This window comes from Bombina bombina, chromosome 4, assembly GCF_027579735.1.
Source record: "Bombina bombina isolate aBomBom1 chromosome 4, aBomBom1.pri, whole genome shotgun sequence".
NCBI lineage: Eukaryota > Metazoa > Chordata > Amphibia > Anura > Bombinatoridae > Bombina > Bombina bombina.
The window spans coordinates 1,188,743,744-1,188,769,505 of NC_069502.1; the positions used below are offsets into that span (position 1 = coordinate 1,188,743,744).

The window sequence follows — 25,762 nt, forward strand, 5'->3', positions numbered from 1 at the left end:
TAAATCACATTTTTAACCTATAAAACATGTTTTGATCAGTGGCTTTTGAATTTGTTTATTATACATTTGACATTAAGTCCTATTAAGTTCTTTATCATAAGCATTTCTGGAAGTGGGTAAAAAAACATTCTTTATGAATCTGTACACAGTCAAAATTAGGTTTAAATCCAAGTCTACTTGAGATGGTTATGATCACCACATTTAGTATTAGTAAAGCAATTACTAAATAATACATCCAAACTCATTTAACATGGTTATGGTTATCTCATTTCATAATAATAAAAAAAACTTATCAAACTGTTTTCACCCGCGCGCTAACCTGTCGTGCGTATAAAGCCAAACTTAGAATATCACGTGCACAATAACATATTCCCCCATAGAAGTCAATTAAGCACAAAAAGATGGGGGGGGGGGAATACCATACTCGTACACAATACTTCCTCTTGCGTGCTAACTTGTTGTGCGTAAAAAGCCAAACTTAGAATTGTAATGCTCGTGGGATTCCACTAACAGACCGAACTCGGCCAGTAGTCTTGTTATCCTGCCATCAAGCCGGAATGATAGGGAATATCCCAGAGCAGAGAAAGGTCGCAAGATTAGGTAAGTGGTACTCACCACAGGCAGGATAGTACTCGGCGGTGACAGACAGGAAATCAGGGATAGACCACCAGAAAGGTCAGGCAGGCAGGGTTCGGCAACAGCAAGTCAGTCCAGAGGTAAACCACTAGGGTGGTCAGGCAGGCAGGCAGGATTTGGTAACAGTAAGGCAGTCCAGACGTAAACCACTAGGATGGTCAGACAGGCAGGGTTTGGTAACAGTAAGGCAGTCCAGAGGTAAACCACTAGGATGGTCAGACAGGCAGGGTTTGGCAACAATAAGGCAGTCCAGAGCAATAGGGGTTAAACAAGCAGAGTAGTCAGATACGCAGAGTTCAGCAGCAGTATATCAATCCAGCAGTTAAGCGGGAAACAGGCAGAGTAATCAGACAAGCAGAGTTCAGCAGCAGTATATCAATCCAGCAGTTAAGCGGGGAACAGGCAGAGTTGTCAGACAAGCAGAGTTCAGCAGCAGTATATCAATCCAGCAGTTAAGCGGGGAACAGGCAGAGTGGTCAGACAAGCAGAGTTCAGCAGCAGTATATCAAATAAGCAGTTAGCATATAGCAACAATAACACCCAGGAGAACAGAAAGTAGTAACACCTATACATGGGCACTAGTGAATGTAAGTGAAGTACTTACATAGCTGCAGGGTTTGCGTCACAGGAGGAATTCAGACTGGCATCAGGAAGGGACGGAGTGTGCGGCGATGATGTCACCGCTGCACGCAGACAGGAGCCGAATCCCCCCTAGGCAAACTAGAGCGGCGTGGCGCGACAAGAATATCACGTGCATGATAACCTGTTCCCCCATAGAAGTCAATTTAGAATGAAAAGTGGGAAAAACCACAATACGCACAGGCAAACCCAATTGCATATTCTCAAGTTTGCAAACTCGACATGAAATATTAATATTTAACACTTCAATATTCTTCACATAGCAGAATATGTTCTATTTATTCATAAATACATATTTCTACATATATCTGATGTTTTTTTGGTACAATATATATCTATACCTATATACAGTATATATATTCTAATACCTAAAACCTCATATCTATAAGCCTTTATAGCTTTTTTGTGCAATATTTTTTTTTAACTTCATTTGCGCTCAAGCAGGAGCATTTATTTTTGACTTGTAGAACAAGCAGAAAACTCGATGTGCAAACAGTCACGATAAACCCCTTATCGCTCGCATGTAACTGTTAACGCTGCACTTGTAATCTGGCCCTCAATCAGTAATGTCTGCTAAATTAAAAAATTCCTTTGGTTTGTAATACAATTTTATCATCACATCACCTATTTAGAATTCATCATCACAAGTATAGATTTAATTATTTTTTTCTCTTGATGAATCTGTGTTAAGCACAAAAGCAAATCCATGTCATTTTAAGATGGTTGTAGACATCTCATTTTGGATTCTTGAACTATTTTCTGACAAAACATTACAATTTTAAGGAATATGTATGTGAATTCAAATCAGTTGATGAGTGGACTAGCCTATTTTTATCTTGGCAAATGTTCGCTTTAATATGAATCTTCATGACATTTTTATGTATGGGTTGCACAGAAATAAATGAATTGATGGTGTGTGCATGTTTTATCTAACAAGGATAGGTTTATTAAATATTCTTTGGCTTCACTTAACTCACAAAGGCTTTCATACTCGTGAGACAAAGCACATCTGATAAGCAAGGTATTAAGTTGCATACTCTATTGCATCGAAAGAGGTGTTTCCTGCAGATTTGTTAACAGTCCTATGGAACGTGATATCTTGAACAATAAAATTCATTTTCTTGTGGCCTATACAGCACTAAACCTTATCTTAATTTATCCTTCTGAAAAAGAAATACATTTTCAATTTTTTTCTATTTTTATCCTCTTTCCGCTTAAGAAACCAGTCAAGTTTAGCTTTTTCATTTATTTATTATTAAAGTGCTTGTTCCAAATCCTATCCAGACAAATCTCATTTTAGTTTTTCCACAGAGGATACAAAGAGAGCTGCATTATAAAGAACATTAGATTTAACCTTTTCTTCCTAAACTAATTGGTCTGAGCAGTTGCAGGACACAAAACCTTGGTGTATAAAAAAGTACAGATTTTCCTACAGGATCTGCATTAAATCTCAACTACACAAATCAATAAAGTGCACTTCAGTGTTGCTGATAGCATCATTGTTATTGGTACTTTATTCTTAGTAGTCAAAAGGGAGACACCCTTGTTTGTCAATTTAATTTCATTAGTTTTGAACGATGTTGCTGTATTTTGCTATGGGGATAAATTATAGAGCATGTGCACCAGTTTTATCCTTATCTGCTCCCTTGCACCCCATGAAGGAACAGAATATAAATCTTGCAATATTTGTTTTGATAGATTGCAATTCCTTTAAGAAAACTAAATCATCAGAGTTAGGTCCAATTATTTTCCAAAAAACTGTACAGATATAGAGTGTTTATAATTATCTTTAATGATACCATCCATCCATAATAATAACTTTTTGAATCGTCAATATTTAAAGTAAACTTATAATGAGCTATTTCCTATTATCTAAATGTAACCAGTTTTCATTAACAGTATACTGCTCAGATCCTTTTTGTTAATGAACGGGTACATAATGTTAAACCAAGACGTTAACAAATGATGTTTGTGACTAATATATTAATATAAATAAAATGTCTACAAAGCTTTGAGGCTCATAAATAAAGATGCTAAAGAAGGTTTATGTTTTGGCACACCACATAAAAATAAAATGTGAATTAAGGAGTAGAACTTGGGCAATCTTTTTAAGATCGTATTGTGTGCCATAAAACAACAAAATGAGCCTTAAAATGTAAACAAATTAAATCCATTTGAATTGTTTTCTGATAATTTATCATTTGTTATGATAATGTATAAGTTTCCTGATGCTTTTCTAGTGACTTTACAACACATTCTCACATTTGATAGTATGCATTGAAAGAGATATTGAGCAATCGTCACTTGTTTTGAACTCTGCTTGCTGTCTCTCCATCATTATTACTCCTCAGGGTAAATATCTCATCTCCAGAGCAAAAAAACAGAGCCTACACCAGTTCTTCCTATGGCAGACCCCAACTTTGTTTAATCCTGCTAATGTCATACTCGACCCCACCCACAACACCCTTATGTCCCTGCTCCTCTTCCCATGACCCAAAAACAGATGGAGCCACCTCCCAGATGTCAACCTCACTTCCCAGTCTTTAGGGAAATAATGAAAGTTATGTATTGAGATAAATCAATTAATGTATTCCAACCAATCAGATAATAATTTTAACCCCCATTTTTGTATGACATTTAAAAAAATGTTTTTATCCCTTTACCTAAAAACAAGCCTGTTGTAAAATGTGCAAAGAAAATAAATTCCTTGATCCACTAAGATGTTAAAATAATGCACAAATCTATAACAAAAACAAATTGTTAACATAAGTGTGTTAACAATTGCAGTTAAGTATGTGGATGTTATAAAATTTTAATGATAAGTTTTATTTTTTTATGTTGAAATTGTTGAATTATACTCCTGTTGGTTGTTCAGTGATTGAAGGTATTACATATGATTCTGCATAAGATAACTTATATTTAATATATCCTTTCTCAGTGGCTGCTTACTTTTTGCCTCTGGGTTGTATTTATATGTTAATCCAATTTGAATGTAAGAAATTCAGGTTCCATATTTATAGTTAACATAGCTTGGGCAGAATAATATACTCAAACAAAAGAGGACTGTAGGGGGTCCATTTATCATTGTGCGGTTTGACATGATCCGCTACATCGAACCATGTCCACCGCACATTGATAAATGCTGAAAGCATACGAGGCACTCCTGTGAAACAAGGGGAACAGAGGCCATTCGGCCCTTGTTAAATAGATCCCAAAGAGTTTAAATGCTTACATAAAGAACAGCTAACTTTACTTTGGAATGATAATTTTACTAAAATAGTGGAATGTACCTTAAGGATTATTAAAACAATAAGTAAATTGACATTTTTTCTACTTTAAATGTGAACTGGCACTATGGGCTAGATTACGAGTGGTGCGCTGTTGCACGCATGTGATAAGGGGTTTATTGCAGGTGTTTTTGCGAACATCAGAAGTATCCTGCGTATTACAAGCTGAAAGTAAACAGGTCTGTTCAAGAGCAATTTCATTTAAAGGGCGTTGGGTTAATGCAACTTTAGAGCTCTGTTTAACTGTTACACTCAGAGTTAAAGTTGCACAAAACACATCAAGATAATGATGGCTTATTGTTCTGAAGTTCTAAGGATACACAGTAGTTTCTCTGGAAACAATGGAGAAAACAAAGAGATAACATACAAAATAAATAATACCATTGTCTAAACACGCTCATGCCCCTTTAACTGACTCCTAGTAATGAGGTCTAAATATAATCTCCCTTTGTAGATTTCAGGATTCCATGTAGTTTACCATTCTGGTTATAAACACTGTTACTCCATAAAACATATACTTGATGGTCAGGCAACTTTCTGATATACTTTGTGTATCCTCCGAAGAACCATATTAAGACAGCTGTCTTGTACGTTATAGCGGCATCAATGTGTTCCTGCTATGCGCTTACTTGTGTGCATTGGAGTGTGAAGAGTAAATGTGACCTCATTGCTTCTTGTGTGTGTCTGTGATTCAGGTTGTTTCCTTGAAAAATCTTTGAAGATTCTCTTGCATAAATATTTGCAAACCATTTTAAAGGTATTGATCTCATTAATGCATCTGATGAAACAAGCACATTGTATTTAAATATTAGTTTGCCAACGTTTGTGATCCTCAATCAGTTTCTAAGTTCAGTTGAAGGTAGTACTGAGTTATGTAGATAACAACATGTAGTTTTACTCAATGGCAACATTCAGGTATCCTTTTTAACCCCTTAATGACCACAATGTACCCTGTATGTCACTGGTCGTTAAGGGTTTTTTAAGGACATAATAGCACAAGTCTAGCAAGAACACGCTATTAATGCCCTCCCTCCAGCAGGCTTTGTGGAATAGAGCAGTCTCAACGCTGGTGGCAAGACCGCGCTATAAAACAATCAAGTCCCAAAAAAGGCCAGCGACATACAGGGTACGTCGCTGGTCCTTAAGGGGTTAAAGATGACTGACGTAATTTCCATGAAATTGCTTAATAGTCAACATCAGACACCTCCCTAGCTTCTGTAACTATATTCTCAAAAAGCTCCTTTATTCAACAACTCCTCCCCCATCCCATTTTTTCTGTAATTGTAGTATTTTTACACTGCTGCAGAGAGACTGTAGTGCATTCTGAACCTTGACCTTGCTACTCGTTATTCAGTAATTGCTTGGTGAAACCAGGAGTTCTTTTATCTATGACCTCTGATTACCCAAAGCAAAATAAATAAGATGAATATAATGAAGAGATGTTGTCAATGGTATTCAAAGCAATGCAAATTTTGCTAAGATGAATCAAATGCTTTCAGATCAATCTTTTATTGATGACTCATACTATGCATTCATAAAATATACTCAGCTAGATTACGAGTTTTGAGCGCTATAGGGAAATTAACGACCGCCACAAAAGCGGCAGTATTTCACCTCCCTATAGCACTGCTATTACAGGTTTTACAATACCCGGCTTCTGCGGGCGATATGGTGGCATTGAGCTCCATACATCACCCAAATACAAGCAGTGTTTTGACGTGCTTGTGCACGATTTCTTCATAGACATCAATGGGGAGAGCCGGCAAAAAAGAAGCCTAACACCTGCAATCGCAGAAACAAAAGTTCCGTAACGCAGCCCCATTGATGTCTATGGGGAAAGAAAAAGTTATGTTTAAACTTAACACCCTAACATAAAAACCATGTCTAAACACCCCTAATCTGCCGCCTCCGACATCACTGCAACCTACATAATGTTATTAACCCCTAATCTGCTGCCCTTAACATTGCTGCCACCTAAATAAAACTATTAACCCCTAATCTGGCGCTCCTGATATCGCTGCCACCTAAATACACTTATTAACCCCTAATCTGCTGCCCCTGACATCGCCGCAACCTACATAATGTTATTAACCCCTAATCTGCCACCCCCAACATCACCGCCACCTACATAATGTTATTAACCCCTAATCTGCCATCCCCAACATCACCGCCACCTACATAATGTTATTAACCCCTAATCTGCCACCCCCAACATCACCGCCACCTACATAATGTTATTAACCCCTAATCTGCCTTCCCTAACATCGCCGCCACCTACATTTCAGTTATTAACCCCTAATCTTCTGCCCCTAACATCGCCACCAACTACATTACAGTTATTAACCCCTAATCTGCTGGCCCTAACATCGCCGCCACCTACCTATACTTATTAGCCCTTAATCTACCGCCCCCAATGTCGTCGCCACTATACTAAAGTTATTAACCCCTAAACCTCTGGCCTCCCACATCACTAACACTACATAAATATATTAACCCCTAAACCTAACCCTAACGTAACCCTAACACCCCCTAACTTAGATATAATTCAAATAAATCTAAATAAAACTTACAATTATTAACTAAATAATACCTATTTAAAACTAAATTCATACTTACCTGTAAAATAAAACCTAAGCTAGCTACAAAATAACTAATGGTTATATTGTATCTATCTTAGGTTGTATTTTTATTTCACAGGTAAGTTTGTATTTATTTTAACTAGGTATACTAGTTAGTAAATAGTTATTAACTATTTACTAGCTACCTAGTTAAAATAAATACAAAGTTACCTGTAAAATAAAACCTAACTTGCCTTACACTAAAACATAACACTACAATAAAATAAAATAAATTAAATTAATAAAATACAATTATCTAAATAAAAAAAAAAAATAAACACTAAATTACACAAAATAAAAAACGAAATTATAAAAAATAAAAACGAATTACTCCTAATCTAATAGCCCTATCTAAATTTTAAATAGAAATTATTTAGGTAATAATTGTAAGTTTTATTTAGATTTATTTTAATTATATTTACGTTAGGGGGTGTTGGGGTTAGGGTTAGACTTAGACTTAGACTTAGGGTTACGTTAGGGTTAGGATTAGGTTTAGGGGTTAATAGTTTCATTAAGTATATTTCGGTGTGGGGGGCTTTCGGTTTAGTGGTTAATAGGTTTATTATAGCGGCGGTGTGGGCGGATGGCAGATTAGGGGTTAATAATATTTAAATAGTGTTTTTTGCGATGCGGGAGGGCGGCCGTTTAGGGGTTAATAACTTTATTATAGTGGCGAAGATGTCGAGGAGCGGCAGAATAGGGGTTAATAAATTTTAATAGTGGGGCGTTGTCCGGAGCGGCAGATTAGGGGTTAATAAATGTATTATAGTGTTTACGATGTGGGAGAGCCTCGGTTTAGGGGTTAATAGGTAGTTTTTGGGTGTTAGTGTACTTTATGACAGTTTAGTTATGAGTTTTATGCTACAGCTTTATAACGTAAAACTCATAACTAATGACTTTAGATGGCGGTACGAATCTTGTGGTTATAGAGTCTACCGCTCACTTTCTTGCCTCCCAGGCAAACTCACAGTACCGGCGCTATGGAAGCCCCATTGAAAAAGGACTTTTTTAAAAGTGCGGTACTGACGTTGCGTGACGGCCAAAAAGGTGTGCGGTACAGCTATACCTGCAAGACTTGTAATAGCTGCGTTAGGGAAAAAGCAGCGTTATGAAGCAGTCAGCGTAATCTAGCTGACTATCATTTATAGTTCCCTAAACATCAAAACATGGATATCTTTGTGACCTGCAAGCTTCTGAATTATAATAGCAGTAAGACTCTCTGGATAGCAGCATCTGTCAGGAACTTTGAGGGTTAACAAGTAAACGATACAAATTCTACTTAAAGGGACATGAAACACAAATATTTCCTTTCGTGATTCAGATAGAGCATATGGTGTTAAACAGCTTTCCTCTTTACTTCTATCATCCAATTTGCTTAGTTCTCTTGGTATCTTTTGTTGAAAAGCATACCTAGGTGGGCTCAGGAGCTGGGAGCTAAATGCTGATTGGTGGCTGCTTTTATCAGTGTCTTACCAATGTGTTCAGCTAACTCTCATTAGTGCACTGTTGCTCCTTCAACAAAGGATACCATGAGAATTAAACAACATTGATTATAGAAGCAAATTGGAATGTTGTTTAAAAATGTATGTTGTATCTGAATCGTGAAAGGAAACAATTGTGTTCCATTTTAAACCAATCAAAATATGTTTATATTAATAAAGTTTTCTTTTATTCTCTTCTACTTTCCTATACATTGCTTTATTTTATCAGCTTAGGCAATTTCTTTTGCTTTTTAAAGTAGCAACAGTTCAGCAAGTTTTGCGTGCGTAAATGACGTAGTGAGAACACAATAAAAACACCCAAGGAATCTCCTTGTCTAGCTCACTCACTAACAGTACAAGGTACATTTATAAAGAGAACAATCAGATTATAAAAATAAATCATGTTCAGCTACAATTTCCATAAAAGTGTTGCTAGCAGTCAATTGTTTCAGAACTATTAGCAAGATAATGGCGGCCGAAGAGCCAGTGTCAATGCTGATGCAATCACAATAAGCCATTTTGTTTGTTGAAGACACTTTTTGTTATCGATTTGTTGAAAAACTACCCTTTACTTAAAGGGACACAAAACAATTTTTTTTTTCTTTCATGATTCAGATAGAGCATGTGATTGTATACAACTTTCCAGTTTACTTCTATAATCTGATTAGTTTTGTTCTCTTGATATTGTTTATCGAAAAGGGATACCTAGGTATCCACATGAGCTGCTGATTGGTGGCTGCTTATATACTGTATGACTCATGTTATTGGCTATCCCAATGCTTTTAGCAAGAGAACGAAGCAAATTGGATAATAGAAGTAAATTGGAAAGTTGTTTAAAACTGTATTGTCTCTCTGAATCATAAAAAGAAACATTTTGTGTTTCATGTCCCTTTAACATCTGCCAGTACAGTTTTTCTAAACAAAAAATCTTTGTTTATTGCAAGTACCACAAAACATTTTGGAACATAACATTGGTTCTGTGCATGGGAAAAACACAATGAAATTATCCCCACCATTTTGGATGACAAAGCAGTCACCAAACAATTCCTGCTCAATCAATTAAAATAATATATATATTTATTTCCTCCAAATAATGCACTCACAGGTCTTATATATATATATAACACACACCTTTACACACACCTTTACACCAATACAAATTATCCAAACTGATAACCCAACAAGCACACACAACCCCTATACAGGTAGTATCCTTGTACAAATCCCTCAATAAGATATGCACACATAGCTCTATTGTTTCAGAGAAGAACAAACACACAGCCTTTTAACCTGTGATGTAATCACTAATCCCATTACAATTGCACTTGTTTCTTGGACTACAAAATCAGGAGATTAACTGGGCAGATAATGGTTTTGTGTTAGTTTCAGAAGGGAACTATTTCAAGCTTCATTCATTCAAGCTGTGATCATTGGAAAAATAAATGTCAATACCGACCAAAGTTCAGAAATTATTATCTGCCAAACACAAGCACATGGTGAACCCTAAAATTTAGTTTAGAAATGTAACTCTTTAATTTCCCTTGAGATATTGAAGTGTCTTTTCCAGACTTCAGTTAACTGACCCTGCAACATTCTATACGGAAACGTCTTGATCAGTGTAGTAGCTCATTTCTCTGTTCCTAACTGGCCTTAGCAAAAGAGAGCAGCTACATCAATTCCACCAGGCTGAATTCTCATTATTTAGAAAACTTTGTAAACTGTGTTAGCAAAATGATAATTTTAAATGCTTTTAAACCTGGCATTTGTACGTAGAGATTTTGCAATGACTGCTTAAAGGGACATAATACTCATATGCTAAATCACTTGAAACTGATGCAGTATAACTGTAAAAAGCTGACAGGAAAATATCACCTGAGTATCTCTATATAAAAAAGGAAGATATTTTACCTCGCAATCTCCTCAGCTCAGCAGAGTAAGCAGAAATGAACAGCAGCCAATCAGCATCAGCAGTGCTGAGGTCATGAACTCTTACTGTGATCTCATGAGATTTGACTTAACTCTCATGAGATTTCATAGTAAGCTTCCTTTACCTGATTGGTGAAATAATATGAGAGTTCACGAGGCTCATCCTTTCAGCTGTCCCAGGACAGACACACTAAAATGCTGCTTAGAAATCCTTTACAATGGGAGGTGGCTACTTAGGAACTTTTGAGGTAAAATATCTTTCTTTTTTACATAGAGATGTTCAGGAGATATTTTCTAGTCAGCTTTTTACAGCTATGCTGCATCACTTTAAAGTGTTTAAACATTTGCGTATTATGGCCCTTTAAGTGCTTATATACTATACTATGCAAATATAACATGAGTTTTATGCCCCCTGAATTATCTTAAATGCAATTACAACTTACACTAAAAATAACTCATATTTCAACATGTACTGTACAGCAATACATTTCTCTCTCATTCAATATAGTGAATGTATTTTAGTAAAAATGACTCTATGTACATTAAAAGCTCTACAGGAATATTTTTTTCTAGCGAATTACATGAAAAGTTTGCCATTTCTTAGGTCTCACATATACCACAGACAAAGACAGCTTTAACTATACTAGACAACCACCATCTAGAATGTTAACTCTCTTGTATATTTTAAACACCTTTGTCAACAATCTCCCTGTTGGTTAAATATAAATATTAACACACAAGAGAAGCACACTTATTTATCAGTTAACCCTTTGATTACGGGGTTTATTTGTCTACATCAGAACAACTTTCCGATGTAAACAAATTGAAATCCTGTGATCGTGCACGCAATCGCAAGATTTCAATGATGGGATTGGGTCAGGGGGCTTACCTATGACACTAGGCATTCCCTCCAGACCGCAATCACATCCTGGAAGCGCTGTTGGCTTCAGGTTAGCCAAATGGTTAGGATGTTCTATTCCGTTCTAACGGCGCTAAAGCCTGGCGCGGTTAGGATGGGCTAGAACATCATAACGGTGTTAAAAAGTTAAAGTTGTATATTTTTTAATAAAAATATCACACACAGCAGCATCTATTGGCAATACATGTGCATTTCCTATGTAATAGTGCAGATATAGGGCCATCTGTTGGTTAAAGTTAAGGAAATCACATTTACCATCTATTGGCTAGATTTATGCATTTTTTTTATTTAAAATAACTTCACACAACAATATCTGTTGGTTCAAAATATATTTCTAATCAACAGTACATACAAAGTACCATCTGTTTGTTAGAAACATATTTCAAGTCACCTTTATATCTTTCTCATTTCATGCATATAGTGATATCTTCTGCTGCTCTCTAGTATACTCAAAGGAATAGTAAGTAACCTTCAACTAAATGATATCATGCAAATGGAGGAGCATTATATAAACTGGTTATTGTTTACTTTTTTTGTTAAACAAAGGATCATCTAATAGAAGAAAATCAGTAACATTTTCTTTTCTTTTAGATAATGACTTCATGTTTGTAAGTTTTATCACATTATATCTATAAAAAGGCAGTCAATTTGTTGTCTGAAATGATACATTTGATGTAACTAAATACTATATGAGAGATTATGCAATTTAGCAAAATACTAATACTACTACTATTCCTGAAATGTTTAGATTTGTTTAGATTTGCAGATTCTATATCAATTCTGCCTATTCTGCATCAGAATACAATAAGATTTACCATTAGCTCATTAATGTAAAAAAACCCACACAATTTGGCATACACATTTGTATTGCATTGACAGAAGGTACCAATGTTCAAATAATTGTCTCCTCTTTTGTGCCACAAACTATTTTTTTTTTTACTTAAATATAGTAGTAAACATGATTAGTTGAAATACAATGTTAAAAAATTATAAATTATTTTTATAATGACCATCTGTTAAATATGACATCAATAATATCAATAAGAACATTATAAATTCAAATAATAATTCTGTTTTTATGTGCTTAAACATAGAAACGTTCATTCTTGGATATCTATTATTGGCATACAGCATAAAGCTAATCCTACTGATCCGTGGTAGATATCCAGCCTAGTCAGTGTACTGGGATGGAAAACCTCACAGCACCAGAAACTTTGCATTGCAAGTGAAATGTACTGTATCGGAGACACATTGAAGGTGTTTTAGTGGAGTTTACTAACAGCATAGAAAGTTCAAACTAAATACCTAACTAATAAAAAAGCAAACTATTTCACTTTTTATTCAAAGTTGAGGAGAAAGCAAGATGATTTTTTGTAAACATGAAAATTAAATATAGTAATGTCAATAGACACAAACATATTCTAAAGTAAAATAATTCCTTTATCTGCAGAGCTTTAATGTTTATATTTCTTAAAATTAAACTATTACAGTGGAAAATGAATATTTAAATAAAAATCACTGCCACATATACTGTAGTATTCCTATCTACCAGAAAACGCTGCCTGCAGAGTTTGTCACATAAGTTCAAATTTCAAATTTTTGAATACACAATTAGGAACTATTAAATAGTAAAAAGTAAAAATGTCCAACTTTAAAATATTTTGCCTGCTTCCTGATTTTCCTGTAATTTGTGTTTTTCCCCCAAATGTCTCTAGTGTGACAGGAGTGCATCTTGCAGGTTTCACACAAAAATTGCTTGATCAGCGCAGGAGCTAATATGTATCTCTGGACTGCAAAAAATGCTATGGACAGTGTTAAATGCCCTAAAAATATTTGTTTATACAGATTTTGTTTTTAATTGTGGATATGTAAATAAACTAGCTTTAATTTGTATTTAAACACTTCTGCTCTAATATGCAGTAATAAAATGTATGATTCATATAAGCAATGTAGACAATTATAAGAGTGGAGAATTGTTAAAGCCTAGAAAACATGGGCTGAAATGCGTTGCTCAAATTGTCTATTAGTATTTTAATTTTATACTGTAGTACACGACTTACATGTAAAACAAGTGACTAGATCAGGCACATTATCACTGTGTTTGATAGGTTGTTAAAGAGCTGCTTTGTCATGTAGCACACAGTGTAAGTTACTGTTAGAAGGATCTTGCAGTGCACTGGACTGGCTTTACCCCATAAAGTTTACACACAGCTCGGCAGTGGGATTTTTGTGCTGAGAGAATCCTGTTTTACTCATTCCATCCCTTTAGTAGTTGCTTTGGCTTTCTTTGATGGTATGGTTGATATATTTCCCCAGGAAAGTTCTCTCATTTGTATTCCAGGTAGAAGTTTTGTGTACTTACACTGACCTAAAATTTTTAAAATTTCTTCACCTTTGGATGAACAGACTGAAGCCATTTCATAGAGATTTTTAGAGACTTTGTTTTTGTTCTATATTTTATTTTAAGCTACATTGGTTGTGAAATAATATTAATGTATGCACTGCTTACTTATGCTGTAACATGTATGGTCTAAATGGTATAACACCTTTGTCACTTATTTGGGGACAAGTGATATATATTATTGCTTAGACCTAATTATTTAATGATATTTGTTGCTCTTTAATTGGTTTTGGTCATTTATTGGAATTATTTTTTTAAATCTTGCTTGTGATGTAGCATAAAATATTATCGTTTACGCTAAGTATAATACAATTGTATTTCCTCTATCTATTTTTACATTGTTTTATAGGTTTTGATAAATATTTCCACTTTAGGGACATAAAACATTCCACTCCATGCTTCAGTATTGCTCAGAGCAATATACTTTTATCCATTCCCCTTTTTAAATGCTTTATTTAATGCACATTGTATTTGATGGGATCGGCAAAGATAGAATGTACCTGATGCATTATCGATTTGGTCAGCCAGCATCAACAATTTCACATCTTGTGAGTAAATCTAGGCTAACACACTGCAAAATATTGATTTTTTGTGATGACATATTTCAGTTAACATTCATTTCTGACTTAAATTGCTTGAGTAGTAAGTATTATAGAAACATAGAGACATATATTTTGACATCAGATAAAAACCACACAGGCCATAGAGTCTGCCCGTATTGCTATCTGAAGTGTAGGCTTGGCTAATTCTTTGGATAACATATTGCCAGAGACTATTGAAATCCTTTACAGTATTTATCCTTACAACTCCTATTGAAAGTTAGTTCCATAAATCAACTTGAGATTGTTACCCCTGGTTCTGGTGGTCCTCCTTTTGTGTAAAATGATTTTATCTTCAGATATTAAAGGGACATGAAACAAAAAAAGGTATTTTGTGATTTAGATAGAGATCTTTTTGATGCACTTTAACAATACAATTTTTCTCTGCATATTTTTGTGTAAATGGTTTAATTATTCATTTTGTAAGATTTTTAAATTAAGAGTTTCATTGTGCACTGTAGTAATGTATGCATCTCCTTTACATACGAAAATGCAGTATACGCCCCTTAGCGAAACATGTTGTTTTCAGGGTAGAAAAGTGGCTATATGTTACTCAACCAGGAATATAGAAGGACTGGTGAGCATTCTTATAGATTATCACCAGCGCAGAGATCATTTTAGAATAATGGCCTGACAAAGAGCATATACTGTTGTATGGTCTAAACCGGTTAGATGGTTTTGCATTTATGTGGCTGTCAGATCAGCTTCTATCAAACATCCAGAAAGGGCTCTACTGAATTGAGGGGACCCACCACAGCATTTTTCCTGTCTAGTTACTCCCCTGATTGTGTGTAGTATATATATGGCTAACAGAAAGACTAGATTAGTAAGTGATTAACAACATTTGTACTTTGCAAGAGATACTGTTAAATGGTTTATTACTAACACAACTATTGTATTTCTAAGAGAGAAGCTCAGATGTGCTGTGTTTTATTATGCAACAGATGTTTCCTCTTGGAGCTCTGTTCCCGTTTTCCTTAGTATGCAAGACAACTCTTAGGTAAAGTAAAACTTAAAAGTCAAGGAGAAGCAGATTTATATTAACTGGTTTCAAGCTTCACTTGATTTAAGATGAAGCACATGGCAAAACAGAACTTTGTAAAGTATTTACGGAGCCACAACAATAGACCACAATAGTACAATCTGGCACCTTTTCCATCACATTAATTTCAGTAATCAGAGCTACATTCTTATGTCTGTGCATAACACAGCAAAATTTATATACATTGTTGCCATATTTTGCAAAATGGATTAGGCCTCTACTGAATTCATGATGATGCTTTCAGTTTCCTTTGTTAGCAATTACTGCCCAATTAACATTATTTAAATATTTGTTTACCTATTACTTAAGCTATAAATGACCAATAAGCTTCAGTGAGCTCAATGTTACATTTTTGGTCTAACAGTGTGCCATGAATACCTCATGATTTAGACGATAAAGGGTTAATTTTCTTTAAGCCTGTGTGCTAGAAAACATTTGTTCTTTTCAAGTAGAACTGTGTTTTGTGTTAATGCATTTTGTCTTTGATCAGCCAGGACCCCTCATAAATACTTTGTAAGATACACAGAAGAGAACGTTATAGTCTAAATGGTTATTTTATTACACAAACCTTTTTTCTAAGTCAAGTACAAACTAGAGAGTGTTGTTAACCCTTGCACCCACTGAACTAAGTCACAGGCTTGCCTGGAGTGGCGAGACTGTGACAGTAGAAAGGGTCTTTTAACCCTTTCTGTGCCAAACAGGTGACTGGCGCAGGGTTGGTTAACCCTGGTCGTCACACAGTGTAAATTATTTTGTTTATGAAATGTATAAATAATGGCTTTCTATATAGAATAATGACTGCCCTTTATAATAATGTGTACATTTAAGTCATCAATTCAAAATTAGACATTTGTGGTTCAGATAGAGGCCTCTAGTTATCAAGCTCCGTATTTACCTGCATTCGCCGGCCCAATACGCTCGCCTAACATCGCCACCGCGGACCTGAATACGTTTGCCAAAGTTATCAAGAAAGCTGTCAAGAAGCCGCGCACCAAGTACGGAGTGATGAGCAGCAGACTGTTGTTAACTGACAGTTATCGATCTCGCTGCTCATTGGCTTCTTTGCAGCTTTCTTGCTAGCCTGTCACTAAGCACCCACACTATACTATACTGTTATACCCCCTAAACCGACCGCTCCCGGAGCCCCCCACACCTAAATAAACTTATTAACCCCTAAACCACCGCTCCTGGACCCCTCCGCAACTATAATAAATATATTAACCCCTAAACCGCCGCTCCCGGACCCCGCCGCCACTATAATAAAATATGAACCCTAACCCGCCATTCCCGGACCCTGCCGCCACCTATATTATACCTATTAACCCCTAATCTTCCACCCCCTATACCACCACCACCAACATAAAGTTATTAACCCCTATCCTGCCGATCCCGGACCCCGCCGCAAATAAATTAATTGTTTAATCCCTAAACTGCCGCACCCGGAGCCCTCCGCCACCTACATTACATTTATTAACCCCTATCCTGCCCCCCCTACACTGCCGCCACCTACAGCACATTGATTAACCCCTAATCTATCCCCCCTACACCGCCGCCACTATATTAAATGAATTAACTCCTAAACCTAAGTCTAACCCTAACACCCCCCTAACTTAAATATTATTTAAATTAATCTAAATAAATATTCCTATAATTAAATAAATTAATCCTATTTAAAACTAAATACTTACCTATAAAATAAACCCTAAGATAGCTACAATATAACTAATAGTTACATTGTAGCTAGCTTAGGGTTTATTTTTTATTTTACAGGCAAGTTTGTATTTATTTTAACTAGGTAGAATAGTTATTAAATAGTTATTAACTATTTAATAGCTACCTAGTTAAAATAGCTACAAAATTACCTGTAAAATAAATCCTAACCTAAGTTACAATTACACCTAACACTACACTATCATTAAATAAATTACATTAATTAACTATAATTACCTAACATTAAAAAAAATTAACTAAAAATAACTAGTACAAAAAAACCCCTCTAAATTACAGAAAATAAAAAATACAAGAATTTTCAACTAATTACACCTAATCTAAGCCCCCTAATAAAATAAAAAAGCCCCCCAAAATAATAAAATTCCCTACCCTAAACTAAATTACAAATAGTCCTTAAAAGATCCTTTTGCGGGGCATTGCCCCAAAGTAATCAGCTCTTTTACCTGAAAAAAAAGATATACAACCCCCCCAACATTAAAACCCACCACCCACACACCCCTACTCTAAAACCCACCCAATCCCCCCTTAAAAAAAAACTAACACTACCCCCTTGAAGATCACCCTACCTTGAGCCGTCTTCACCCAGCCGGGCACAAGTGGTCATCCGATCCATCCAGAAGTATTCATCGAATCTGGGCAAAAGAGGTCCTCCAAGCGGCAGATGTCTTCATCCAAGCAGCATCTTCTATCTTCAATCAACCGGAGTGGAGCCATCTTGAATCCAGCCGACGCGGAGCCATCCTCTTCCATCAACGTCCTAACACCGAATGAAGGTTCCTTTAAATGACGTCAACCAAGATGGCGTCCCTTGAATTCCGATTGGCTGCTAGGATTCTATCAGCCAATCGGAATTAAGGTAGGAAAAATCTGATTGGCTGATGCAATCAGCCAATCGGATTGAGCTCGCATTTTATTGGCTGTTCCAATCAGCCAATAGAATGCAAGCTCAATCTGATTGGCTGATTGGATCAGCCAATCGGATTGAACTTCAATCAAATTGGCTGATTGCATCAGCCAATCGGATTTTTCCTACCTTAATTCCGATTGGCTGATAGAATCCTATCAGCCAATCAGAATTCAAGGGATGCCATCTTGGATAACGTCATTTAAAGGAACCTTCATTCGGTGTTAGGACATTGATGGCTCTGCGTCGGCTGGATTCAAGATGGCTCCGCTCCGCTCTGGTTGATTGAAGATAGAAGATGCCACTTGTATGAAGACATCTGCCGCTTGGAGGACCTCTTCTGCCCGGATTCGATGAAGACTTCTGGATGGATCGGATGACCACTTGTGCCCGGCTGGGTGAAGATGGCTCAAGGTAGGGTGATCTTCAAGGGGGTAGTGTTAGGTTTTTTTAAGGGGGGATTGGGTGGGTTTTAGAGTAGGGGTGTGTCGGTGGTGTGTTTTAATGTTGGGTGGGGGTTGTATGTCTTTTTTTCCAGGTAAAAGAGATGATTACTTTGGGGCAATGCCCCGCAAAAAGCCTTTTTAAGGGCTGGTAAAAGAGCTGATTACTTTGGGGCAATGCCCCGCAAAAGACATTTTCAAGGGCTATTTGTAATTTAGTTTAGGTTAGGGAATTTATTATTTTGGGGGGCTTTTTTATTTTATTAGGGGGCTTAGATTAGGTGTAATTAGTTTAAAACTCTTGTATTTTTTATTTTCTGTAATTTAGAGGTTTTTTGTACTTTAGTTATTTTTAGTTATTTTTAGTTAATTTAGTTAATTTTATTTAATGTTTGGTAATTGTAGTTAATTAATTTAATTTATTTAATGATAGTGTAGTGTTAGGTGTAATTGTAACTTAGGTTAGGGTTTATTTTACAGGTAATTTTGTAGTTATTTTAGCTAGGTAGCTATTAAATAGTTAATAACTATTTAATAGCTATTGTACCTAGTTAAAATAATTACAAAGTTGCCTGTAAAATAAAAATAAACCCTAAAATAGCTACAATGTAATTATTAATTATATTGTAGCTATCTTAGGGTTTATTTTATAGGTAAGTATTTAGTTTTAAATAGGATTAATTTATTTAATTATAGGAATATTTATTTAGATTAATTTAAATAATATTTAAATGTGGGAGGTGTTAGGGTTAGGGTTAGACTTAGGTTTAGGGGTTAATTCATTTAATATAGTGGCGGCGGTGTAGGGGGGTAGATTAGGGGTTAATCAATGTACTGTAGGTGGTGGTGGTGTAGGAGGGACAGGATAGGGGTTAATAAATGTAATGTAGGTGGAGGAGGGCTCCGGGTGCGGCGGTTTAAGGGTTAAACAATTAATTTATTTGCGGTGGGGTCCGGGATTGGCAAGATAGGGGTTAATAACTTTATGTAGGTGGTGACGGTATAATGTAGGTGGCGGCGGGGTCCGGGAGTGGCGGTTTAGGGGTTCATATATTTATTACAGTGGCGGCGGGGTCCGGGAGCGGCGGTTTAGGAGTTAAGTATAATGTAGGTGGCAGTGGTGTAGGGGGGCAGATTAGGGGTGTTTACACTCGGGGGACATGTTAGGGTGTTAGGTGCAGACACTTCCCCTAGGAATCAATGGGATATCGGGCAGCAGCGAAAATGAGCTCTCGCTGTTGTCAGACCAGGTACGCTGGCCCGGAATAGTGGCGAGCGTACCTGCTAGTTCTTTGATAACTAGCAAAAGTAGTCAGATTGTGCCGAATTTGCATTCGGAACATCTAGAGTGACATAACCATCGATCTGTGTCGGACTGAAGACCGTATGTTACGTCACTAGATTCTACTTTTGCCGGGCTGTAGGGCTTGATAACTACAGCGAATCAGCCTCGCCACAAATACGCTGCAGAATTCCAGCGTATTTGCGGTTGACGGCTTGACAACTAGAGGCCAGAGCATGCAATTTTAAGAGACATTTCAGTGCACTTCTTTCATAGTTCAGATAGATCATACAATTTTAAAGAACTTTCCAATTTACTTCTATTATAACATTTGCTTCACTAACTTGGTATCCTTTATTGAAGGAGCTGTAATGCGTTACTGGGAGCTAGCTGATCTTATCAATGAGCCAATGATGAAAGGCATATGTGTGCAGCCACCAATCAGCAGCTAGTTCCCAGAAGTGCATTGCTGCTTCGGAGCCTACCTAGGTATTCTTTTCCACAAATGATACCAAGAGAATGAAGCAAATCGGTTAATAGAAGTAAATTGGAAAAATGTTTAATATTACATGCTCTAAAACATGAAAGTAAACTTGTGTTTCATGTCCCTTTAAGTGTGTTGGGTTGGTCATCTCTAGATGTTTTTCAAGTGCTTGTAACAAATTACTTGGGGCTCGTTTTGATTGAACCTCAATCAGATTTTTGCAAGGTTGCTCTTTCTAAAACTACTATTGGAAGCCATTACGCTTATTGACAGCTTTCCATCATTACATGTCCCATAGAAAATGATAGAAGATGAAAAGTGCTAAATTACACCCGGTTTCCACTGAACAAGCAAACAGGTGAAATACTGTCAGAAGCTGTTAATAAGGTCTCAAACATTACAGCATACTGAACTAGGTTTAAGAAAGGAACAATACGCTTCTTGAGTCATAGTTCCCATCGAGATATTAAAGTTTACAAACAAAGCGTTTCACTTTATAAATGTATTGTTATATGTAATATTTATTGCTGGCTCAAGTATAGGACTAGTTGGAGTTATGTTCCTATTTTAATATCAATTTGTATTTACATATAAAAATATAATCAAGCACATATCTCCATAGTTCCAAAAAGGCCTTTGCCTAGGGCAGCAATACATATTAGATAAATCAATACATTTAAAGAATGGAATAAAACAATAAAAAAACAGCAAATCATTTATTGTATCTTGGTTTTGTGACCTACATAACTCCTGTGTCTTTCCATCTAGAGGCGATCACAGGTATGTAGCGCAGGCGTTAAAGATAACGTTCATACTGTTAGGTCAGGTTCAATAGCAATGAAATTGTTAAGGTGTGATTTTCAAGAAAGACAACATTGGATGGAAGCATAACACAACGTAAACTAACACATACATGAAAAGACCAACTGCACTCTGCACAAAATATTTAGAAATTAGCATATGCGCTTATCTAGGTTTAGCTTTCAACACAGAATACAAAGGGAACAATGTAAATGTGAGGATAATGGTAAATTGTAAAGTTGTGTATAATTGCATGCCCTATCTGAATCATGAAAGTTTAATTTTGACTAGACTGTCCCTTTAAGAAAGTTTACTATGAAATCCTTCAAGATTTGTTTTTAAATTTTCCAAACTTACTTTAAAGCAAAATATAAAGTCAACACTGATAATGCTGATTGGCTTCAGGTGTATTAATGCATAGTGGAAATTTCAGTACCTAAGTATTGGCCTCTGTGTGTCTGTGAGAGAGAGATAAGATAAGCAGATCTGCTATTCCTGCAGACTCCACCAATCTGAACAACCATGTTATTGTCATATCAGATAAATTGTAAATACAGTTTGTATAAATAGTAACTGAGAACACATTAACGAGGAACACACCACATTACATTGTCCCTTTAATGTGCAGGTTGCTAAAAGAAAAAGACAGAAGTTATTTATAAAATGATGTGCTGATGCAAATTATATAATTATGTAATTTGTTAGATCATAAAAAAGGGACATATAAGGCAAACATTTTTTTCAATAGTGCATAGAAAAATATGCATTAAAGGGACATAATACTCATATGCTAAATCACTTGAAACTGATGCAGCATAACTGTAAAAAGCTGACATGAAAATATCACCTGCGCATCTCTATGCAAAAAGGGAAGATATTTTACCTCAAAATGTATTCAGCTCCCCAGATTACGTTCTGTATATACAGTTAAACGTCAGCTACTGTCAAGAGGCAAGTTAAACAAAAAACAATAGCCAATCAGCAGTGCAGTTATGCTTTGCCTTTGCTGTGATCTCATGAGATTTCATAGAACTTACTAAAACTGATAGGAAAATAACGTGACTGTGCCTGCGCATGACAGATGCAGAATCCCTAGCTTGTCCTGGGACAAGCATCCTGACTGGCTGCTTAAAGTTTCTTTACAGTGGGGTGTAAATACTTAGGAAATTTGAGGTAAAATATCTTTTATAACAAAGTCAAGTCTTTCAGGCCCATTTATCAAGCTCCGTATGGAGCTTAAAGGGCCGTGTTTCTGGTGAGTCTTCAGACTCGCCAGAAACACAACTTATGATGCAGTGGTCTAAAGACCGCTGCTAAATAACCCTGTCCGCCTGCTCTGAGCAGGCGGACAGGAATCGCTGGAAATCAACCTGATCGAATACGATCGTGTTGATTGACACCTCCCTGCTGGCGCCGATTGGCCGTGAGTCAGCAGGGGGCAGCGTTGCACCAGCAGCTCTGCTGGTGCAATGTTAAATGCGGAGAGCGTATTGCTCTCCGCATGTAGCGAGGTCTTGCGGACCTGATCTGCAGTGTCGGATCAGGTCCTCAAGACCTTTGATAAATTGGGGCCATGGACACACCTTTGTGCGCTTCTTGAATTATGACTTCAAGAAAGAGATTTTTGGATCACAGTGCTGGGTTTTACTACAACACACAGTATAACAGTAGTAATGTTGCTTATTATAGCTACTTAGTAAATGAAAGGCCTAAACTAGACACAATCAAAATTTAAATTCCATTATTTGTTTGTGAAACAAATGATGAATTTATACTAATTTAGTCTGAAAATTTGACGAATAACTAAACAAATTTATGGCTAGATTACGAGTGTTGTGGTACGGATTTTAATGCTGAAAAAAAATGGCAATTCCAGTGTAATGTCCAGAAACGCATATTACGAGTTGTGTCAGTATAGCTACACCGCAAGCATTTTAGCATGTAACGCAATGTCCATTCCGCACTCAAAAAAATGACGTTTTTGTGTGGAATTTTTTGCCGTATTACAGGTTGTGCGGTTCAGCTAAAATGCTTGTGTTACACCAAACCGCCACCTGAGAGCAGTAGTTATGGATTTTGCAAAACAAAAATGTTTCACAAAACTCATAACTAAACTGTTATAGAGTACACTAACACCCATAAACTACCTATTAACCCATAAAACGCCACCCCTCCACATCACAAACACTATAATAAAGCTTTTAACCCCTAATCCGCCGATCCCCAACATCGCTGACACTATAATAAACCAATTAACCCCTAAACATCAGGCCTCCCCACATAGCAAAACAATAAATTAAACTATTAACCCATAAACCTAACACCTCCTAACTTTAAATTAAAAGCACAATATAAATCTCTTAAAATGAATAAAAACGTACCTGTGAAATAAAAATAAACCTAACATTAAGCTATAAATTAAACTAGCATTACTATTCTGATAAAATAAAAAAATACTACCAATAAAAAAATCAACATTACAAATTTTAAAAAACTTAACACTACTAAAAAATTAAAAAATCTAAAATTTCAAAAAATAATAAACACTAAATTACGAAAAAATAAAAAACACTAAGCTTACAAAAAATAATAAATGAAATTATCAAAAACGAAAACAATTACACCTAATCTGAGTCCTATAAAAATACCCCCCAAATAAAAACACCCCCTAACCTACAATAAACTACCAATAGCCCTTGAAAGGGCATTTTGTAGGGCATTGCCCTAAGTTAAACAGCTCTTTTACCTGTAAAAAAAATACAAAGTACTCCCAACAGTAAAACCCATAACCCAACCAACCCCCCCCAAAATAAAAAACCTAACTCTAAAAACACCATAAACTACCTATTGTATGGGCATTGACCTTAAAAGGGCATTCAGCTATTTTCCAAAAGCCCAAAGCCCTAATCTAAAAAAAAGCTACCCAAAAAAAGAAAAAAAAAAAGCCTAACACTTACCCCAGAATATCTATTTACGGTTACTGAAGCCCGGACATCCATCTCCATCCTGGCGGTGAGAAGTCGTCATCCAGGCAGCGAGAAGTCTTCATCCAGATGGCAATATCTTCATCCATCCTGGGGGCATCTTCTATCTTCATCCCAGCGCAGAGCGGAGCCATCCTGAAAGCCGATCCCATCCTGTGCGAAGCGTCCTCTTTATTCCGTCACCATGGTACACTGAAGTTAAATACAAGGTAGCTGTTTCAAAATGGCATACCTTGCATTCCTATTGGCTGATTTGATTCTTCAAATTCAAATCAACCAATAGGATGAGAGCTTCTGAAATCCTATTGGCTGATTTGAACAACCAATAGGATTTCAGTAGCTCTCATCCTGTTGGCTGTTTTGAACAGCCAATAGGATTTCAGAAGCTCTCATCCTATTGGCTGATTTGAATTTGAAGAATCAAATCAGCCAATAGGAATGCAAGGTATGCCATTATGAAATGGCTACCTTGCAAAGAGGACACTCCGTGCAGAATTGGATCAGCTTCCAGGATGGCTCCGCTCCGCGCTGCCGAGATGAAGATAGAAGATGCCCCCCGGGATTGTTGAAAATATCACTGCCTGGATGAGGACTTCTCGCTGCCTGGATGACAATTTCTCGCCGCCTGGATGGGGGAAAGTGTGCTCGAGCACGTCAAAGCAGCCCTTGGCTTTTGTGTGGTATGGAGCTTAACACCACCATATCACACACACAAGGAGGCTTTTCAGTAACTCGTAATGGCAACACTATGGAGAGTGAAATAACACAACTTTTTGGTGTTAGTTTCGCACCCTGTTTAGCGCAAAACTTGTAATCTAGGTTTTAGTTAATTAGCTAATTTAATTTAGTTAATAAACTAATCAAACTAACTTATAGACGTGCATTTTTTTTCCCGTTACTAATGCAAATTTGTTAAAGAAACTCAGATATTCGTTTTGTTTTTATAAAATGAATATCCAAACAAATACACCACAAAATTTAAACAAAATGAATAAATACTGACGAAATTTGTCACTTTTCTTTTGTTTCCTTTAAAAAACTTTAGGAATTAAAAATATTTATCTCTAGCATGCTGGAGAGCCACGCTAATCCTGACCCTTCTTTACAGCGCATACAAATAGGAGACTTAGCATGGCGGGTCCCAGAGCCTGCACAAACAGTGAAGATACTTTAGCTCCGGCCCTTATTAGTGCGCTCCAGGGCTATGTGAAAAAGGTTCGGGATTAGGGTGGCTCTCCAGTGCGCTAGAGGTAAGTATGCAAAGCTACACATGAACTTTTTCACCTGTAGCAAAGGAACATTTAGATTCATTTAACAAAAACAAATGTAAATGTTCCATGAATATTCAGTAGTCATTTTGTTTAAAAAGAAACAAATACCAAATAGCACAGCAGCCGAATATTCAGAAAACTACAATTTCTAAATATTTGCTCCAAAAGATTGAATTTTGAGTTTTGCACCCATGCACAAAAATGTGTTGATTCATTCAATCATGTATTTTCTGCATATAATAGATAGATGATAGATAGCTAGATAGAAAGATAGATAAATAGATAGATAGATAGATAGATAGATAGATAGATAG

The 25,762-nt window shown here is 36.3% G+C and overlaps 1 protein-coding gene across 1 annotated transcript in view; it reads left to right on the forward strand.

Moving 5' to 3' along the window:
* LRFN2 (leucine rich repeat and fibronectin type III domain containing 2) overlaps positions 1-25,762 on the forward strand; it is a 333,038-nt gene that overhangs the window by 305,536 nt on the left and 1,740 nt on the right. The window lies entirely within an intron of this gene.